We start from the raw sequence: 7,554 nt of genomic DNA, 5'->3' as shown, positions 1-7,554 counted from the left end.
ACTCCACACAGAAAGGCCCTCACCAGCAACTGGGTTCGGACCCAGGACCTTCTTGCTGTGAGGTGACAGTGCTAACCACTACACCACCGTGCCGCCCACAATATAAACAAATTATGTATAATATTGTGGCAGCAGGGGCGTGGCCGAACGTTGGCTGTGAATGGCGAGGAGGCAGGTTGAACCAGTGGGTAACATGTGATGAGGTGCACGTGTCAAATTACTGGCTGTCTATTAACCTGTATCTCTGTGTGTCTTTCAGACAGTCAGGAATGGAAGCAGTGCCTCTCTGCAACATCTCAGTACACAGTGTTGCAGAGGTGCTCTTCCGCATTATCTCCCGAGTCAGGATTCTGAAAGAAATCCTGACTGATCAAGACACTACTTTCATGTCATGCACACTCTGCAAATTATACAAATTATTGGGGATTAAATTGACTCGTATTAGTGTTTATCATCCACAAATGAACAGGCTGGTCTTACAATTTAACCAAACACTTAAGAACATGATTCGTAAGTTCATTCATGGGGATGCTAAAAATTGGGACAGGTGGCTAGACCCTCTGTTGTTTGCAGTGCGTGAGGTCCCACAAGCCTCCACTGGGTTTTCCCAGTTTGAATTGCTGTATGGGCACAAGTCCCGTGGTGTCTTAGACTTCATTAAAGAAAATTGGGAGGAGGGGCCTTCTCAAAGTAAAAATGAAATTCAGTATGTTCTTGACCTGAGAGCAAAAAACTCCATGCACTGAGTCACATAATCCAGGAGAATTTGTTACAGGCCCAAGAACATCAAGCTCACCTGTACAACAGAGGGGCACAGCTAAAGGAATTTGCACCAGGAGATAAAGTCCTCATTTTACTGCCCACCTCAAGCTCAAAATTGCTCGCTAATTGGCAAGGGCCCTTTGAGGTCACATGGCGAATTGGGGAGGTCGACTATGAGGTCAAATGGCCAGATAGGGGTGACACATGTCAAATTTGCCACCTCAATCTGCTGAAACCATGGAGAGAAGAGGTTCCTGTGTCTCTGGCAATGGTAGTTCCAGAGAGGGCAGAGCTGGGACAGGAGGTACAGTAAGTCCCCTTGCAGATCCGCTTGACTCCATTATTCTGTGAGAAAATAGCCTTTTCCACTCTGTTTCGTTTACACCAATTTGTCACCCTTCCTTTCGGGTTGTTTGGGGCTCCAGCGACATTTCAGCATCTCATGGACCGAATTCTCCATCCCCACAATGCATATGCGGCGGCATACTTAGACCAGTGTTTCCCAACCTTTCTTGAGCCACGGCACATATTTTACATTAGAAAAATCCCACGCCACCAAACAAAAATGTCACAAAAAGTATATATAATGAAATATAATGATCATCTAGTCTCAATTTACTCACAATTTACTTACTCCTTGTGAAACCTGGCCTGTTTAGTTGAACACAAAGCTGATATACTCACAGGAATTGAAGAAAAACATACACGAAGATCTTCCTCAACAGCTCTGAGTCTCTTTTTTTTTTTTTAGTATTTATAGCAGTCATGCTTGAAAAGCCCAGCTCGCATAGATAGGTTGTGGAAAATGGGAGCAGAGCTGAAAGAGCTCTGCTTGCCAGAATGGGGAACTCCTTGGCAGCAGTCAGCCAAAAACTGTCCAAAGGTAGATCAGCAAAGCTCAGCTTAAAACCACGATTTTGTCTCAATACAGTTATTTGTTAATGCCCCCTCCTAGAACTGCCACCTTATCCCCTCCTAGAACTGCCACCTTATTGTGGTGGAGGGGTTTGTGTGCTTGAATGATCCTAGGAGCTATGTTGTCGGGGGCATTACGCCCCTGTTAGGGTCTCCCAAGGCAGACAGGTCCTAGGTGACAGGCCAGACCAAGAGCAGTTCACCAAACCCCTTATGGATATTAAAAGAACAAGGACCGTGACATTGCCCGGTATGGTGCAGCTGGGGCCCCACCCTGGAGCCAGGCCCGGGGTTGGGGCTCGTATGCTAGTGCCTGGTGGCCGGGCCTTTGCCCACGGGGCCCGGCCGGGCTCAGCCCGAAGCGGTGACGTGGGCCCGACCTCCTGTGGGTTCACCATCCACAGAGGTAGCCGTAGGGGACCGGTGAAGTGTCGATTGGGCGGCAGTCAAAGGCAGGGGCCTCGACGACCTGATCCCTGAACACAGCAGCTAGCTGTTGGGACATGGAATGTCACTTCGCTGGGGGGGAAAGAGCCTGAGCTTGTGCGGGAGGTTGAGAGGTACCGGCTAGAGATAGTCAGGCTCACCTCCATGCACAGCTTGGGCTCTGGAACCCAGCTCCTTGAGAGGAGCTGGACTCTCCACTTCTCTGGAGTTGCCCACGGTGAGCGGCAGCGGGCTGGTGTGGGCTTGCTTATAGCTCCCCAGATCACCCGTCATGTGTTGGAGTTTACCCCAGTGAATGAGAGGGTCGCCTCTCTGCGCCTTCGGGTTGGGGAGAGGGCTCTTGCTGTTGTTTGTGCCTACGGGCCGAACAGCAGTATACAGTATCCGGCCTTTTTGGAGTCCCTGGGAGAGGTACTGAGAGGTGCTCAGACTGGGGACTCCATTGTTCTACTGGGGGACTTCAATGCTCACGTGGGCAACGACAGTGACACCTAGAGAGGCATGACTGGGAGGAACGGCCTCACCGATCTGAACCCGAGTGGTGTTTTGTTATTGGACTTCTGTGCTAATCACAGTTTGTCCATAACGAACACCATCTTCGAGTATAGGGGTGTCCATAAGTGCACGTGGCACCAGGACACCTTAGGCCGGAGGTCGATGATCGACTTGGTTGTCATTTCATCTGATCTCCGGCCCTATGTCTTGGACACTCGGGTGAAGAGAGGGGCTGAGCTGTCAACTGATCACCACCTGGTGGTGAGTTGGATTCGCTGGCAGAGGAGGAAGCTGGACAGACCTGGCATATGGTGAGGGTCTGCTGGGAACGTCTGGCTGAGCACTCTGTTGGGGAGGTCTTTAACTCCCACCTCCAGGAGAGCTTCTCCCAGCTTCCGAGGGAGGTGGGGGACATTGAGTCTGAGAGGACCATATTCTCTACCTTCATTGTAGATGCGGCTGCTCAGAGCTGTGGCCGCAAGGTCTCCGGCAGTGGCGGCTGCTGGTTTTTAAAACAGGGGAAGCCCATTTTACGTATTCATCGTAAAACCTGTAGGCCGGATATCAAAGCATAGAAAGGTGCTGCTCATTAGCATAGTGAACTAGACAACCCTACCTAGTGGCAGAAAGTATTTTTGCTTGTACATTTCATGTTATAGTCTGGCTTGCCAGGCTAGTGCCTCATATCCTTAATCAAAAATATCAAACATCCAAAAATCACTGGCTATTCAACAAAGAGCCTTGAACAATCATACCCTGATATGCAACACAGAGTCTTTAACACAACACCCAGCTGTGCAACACATCCTTGAACATCTTCTGCAACACAGTCTGGAAATTCATAACCACGTAGGCTATGCAACACACAGAACCTTGAATATTATACCCAGGTATAACCTATAACACAGAGCCCACACTGCAAAAACCTGGCTTACAAAAACAAGAAAAAAAAGTAATAAAATTAGGAATATTTTACTTAAAATAAGCAAAATTATCTGCCAACAGAACAAGAAAATTTGAATTGGCAAGATTTTTAAAAAACAAGTAAATATATCTAGCTTTAGAAACCCCACAGATGTCTTAAAACTAGTGTATTTATACTAAAAACAAGTAAAGTTGTTCTACTCATTTTAACATGCTAGATACTTTGTCCCCCAACCAACAGTTTGACTATTTCATCTGGGCATATTGGTGTGCTCTGTTTAAGTAAGTGTTTATACCAACTGAGACCGCCAAATAAGTCAAAATCAAAACAACAAACCAATCCATTTTGTAGCCTATTTTTGTTGCCAGATTGACAATACAACAATTCATTTAATTTAGTTATCTGTTTTGTGTTAAGAGATTAAAAGAAAGGATAAGATGCTTGAAATAAGAAATTCTGACTTTGACAAACTTGTCATGGTTAATATAACACCGATGAAATGATGGTAATTCTCATTTTAAGACAGAACTTACTCATAACCAGTAATAAAATCTCAATAAGTTATAATACCTTATTAAGATAATTGAGGGAAAAATGCTTAAAGTAAGTGAAATACTCTTACACAAAACCTGCCTGGAAAGGAGAATTATCTTGGCAGACAAATAACAAGCATATTTTGTCTTGATTTAAGATATTTAATCTTGGTTAGATTTTACTTTTCGCAGTGCACCATTCTCTTAACATTACTGAACAATATACACACTTCAGATTCATGAACATTATATGATGCACACTATTTATGCACAAATTCTGCCCTCCGCTCCTTTTCCAGAAAATGGTCTGTGACCCTGTCATACTAGCTGGTTGTGCTTTCCAGAGACTTCACCAATTTCTGTTAGCAGCTAGCACTGCAGATCCCAATAAGCCTCAAGCTAGCCTACAACCAGATTGAACTACAAATGAAATAAACGAGTGAATTCGCGAATGATCAAACTGATAGAATGGATGAAAGTTAACGGAGCACAACGAGTAATATTTACATTTATTTACAGAGTAATGTACAGATACATCAATGAGAAGAAACGTTTATATGAAAAGAAATTCAAACAGCACTTTGGCACACAACTACACTTTCTCAACATCCACTAGGGACTGATCATACTTCCGTGTTCCTCACCTACGCCGAAGTACAGAGCCCGCCCTCCTCACTACCTCCAATAATCCTTCATCAGCCCAGCTTCTTGTCCCTCCCACTGTCTCGTTTTGTCCCAGAGAAGCCCGGCTTCCCTGGAAGTGACGATTTTGTCGATTTTAACCAATAACAACTAGCCGAAATTGGCTGTTCAGAGCCCTCTCATAGACTGCAACGGATACCCGGCTGCTAGCGCATAGAGCCCATTGAAATAAGAAAGGTTACAGCGTGTTGCCAGATTGGGCTGTTTTAAGTGCATTTTTGCGGGTTTTGAACATATTTTGGCTGGAAAACGTCAGCAGTATCTGGCAATGCTGGTTACAGCCTGGCAGCAAAGGTGATTCTCATAGCGAACTGCAAGTTCGTCAGACATCACTCAAATAAGTTACAGGATAGTTATGAACGTAAATACAATCTTGGGCATATATTATGTTATGCAAGTTATTGTTTTAATGAGAATTCAACGTCATAGATGCTGCAGTTTGGGGAGAGAATTTTAGGGGAAGCTCGGCTTCCCTTGTTGTCTCTGAGAAATCGCCCCTGGTCTCCGGTGCCTGTCGTGGCGGCAATCCCTGAACCCGGTGGTGGAAACCAGAAGTAAGGGATGCCATCAAGCTGAAGAAGGAGTCCTATCAGGCCATGTTGGCCTCCGAGACTCCTGAGGCAGCTGACGGGTATCAGCAGGCCAGGCGTGCCGCAGCTCGGGCAGTTGCGGAGGCAAAAACTCAGAACTGGGAGGAGTTTGGTGAGGCCATGAAGGAGGACTATCAGTCGGCCTCGAAGAAATTCACACACACACACAGCCTTCCCCTTTGAACTTTTTGTGCCATGTCCAAATCTGCATTGCAGTTGGTGCATTTTTACAGAATTCTCTCATAAATGCACGCTGCACAGTCTTGTTTGACTGTGTTTGAGCGTACTCTAACACACAAAACGCCTTTTCTTTTCCAGTGAATGGCATTTCTATACCTAAAAAGATCTCATCTCATCTCATTATCTCTAGCCGCTTTATCCTTCTACAGGGTCGCAGGCAAGCTGGAGCCTATCCCAGCTGACTATGGGCGAAAGGCGGGGTGCACCCTGGACAAGTCGCCAGGTCATCACAGGGCTGACACATAGACAAACAACCATTCACACTCACATTCACACCTACGGTCAATTTAGAGTCACCAGTTAACCTAACCTGCAGGTCTTTGGACTGTGGGGGAAACCGGAGCACCCGGAGGAAACCCACGCGGACACGGGGAGAACATGCAAACTCCGCACAGAAAGGCCCTCGCCGGCCACGGGGCTCGAACCCGGACCTTCTTGCTGTGAGGCGACAGCGCTAACCACTACACCACCGTGCCGCCCACCTAAAAACAGGGATGCAAACACAACCATGGTCAAAAAAGAGTGAGGTAGCGCGGCGACGCGGACCCCCCCACCACCACCACCACACACACACACACCCAAAATATCAGTCAGACTTCATTACGGTCCATCCCAACACAAACGAATTTCGCTTCGCTCTCATTGACTTTGAAAGGAGGCGAAATTCGCCAATGTTTTTGCTTAATTTAGACAGCCTAAGTGACTGTAATGTTGTGGCTACCATAGGGCTGCACGATTATGGAAAAAATGATAATCACGATTATCTTGATCAAAATTGTAATCACGATTAATAATCACAATTATTCTTGATGTTAGGGAAATCACTTAAATTTTATTTCACTATATTCAAACAAACAATATGAACAGCTTTCAGTGCAGAATGAAATTTAAAAGAGAAATTCTGATTTCCAAATGACAAATAAATGAAATTTATCCAATAAATTACCAAAGGATGAAGGAACTGAAAACTCAATTGCAACAATTACATAGCATTATACTGAGGCCTACAAGTTTTTAGCTAGAAAGACCAGCCTATCAACATGCTCTGGCTTTAAACATGAGCGAAGGCAGGTCACAGCATTGCCTCCAGTGCTAAATAGTCTGTTGTTCCACCATAGTTAGCTTTTCTCTCTCACCTCAACCTGTTACCTACTCTCACGCCATTAGGGGGCGAACCGACGCATGTAAGGTTTCATTACTGTGACTTGGCTTGCTTGCTTATTTAGGCGGAGTAATGAAACCTTACATGCGTCGGTTCGCCCCCTAATGGTTTGGCGGAGTACTGGTCAAAAAGTGCTTGATCAGATGCAGCAGAGCTCGCATTTTAAATGGAAATAAATCGCAATTTTCATTTAATTTAATCGTGGCAGCCAAAGTCGCGATTTTCGATTAAATTCGATTAATTGTGCAGCCCTAGGCTACCACGGATGGATGTATGCACCACGAACTCATATAACACACACATGGGTTACACATTACCATTTGATCACTCGATGTTCTAAAATAGCAGCTAGTCGGGTGCTAACGGTTAGCATTTTAACTAAGCCAGACAGCCACAAGCTTTAATAAGACCAATTCTTGCAGGTATAGAATGGTATTACGGCACTTAAATATTATCTAGGAACAAAAAGCAAAAGTCATTAACCCATGTAGACACTACGTTGAGAACATATACAGTCATCATGCAACTCCTCAAATAACATTACGTTTTTCAGGCGTTTTTTACCCCAAGGATAGGTCATGGCTAATATGGTTAGATGAAGGAGGCTAGGTTATGAGAGACAAAGTTAATATATGCACAATTATTTTAACACTTACGCTTTGATTGTAGACAAGTAAATGACTTCCACTTCAACGCTGATCGTTTACTCCCAGTCACCGAGGCTCCAAAGAAATACACACTAGTAGATGAAATTCAGCAAGTTGATAAATTAACACACCGATC

Source organism: Neoarius graeffei, chromosome 1 (assembly GCF_027579695.1).
Source record: "Neoarius graeffei isolate fNeoGra1 chromosome 1, fNeoGra1.pri, whole genome shotgun sequence".
Lineage (NCBI taxonomy): Eukaryota > Metazoa > Chordata > Actinopteri > Siluriformes > Ariidae > Neoarius > Neoarius graeffei.
This window is presented reverse-complemented; position numbering follows the sequence as displayed.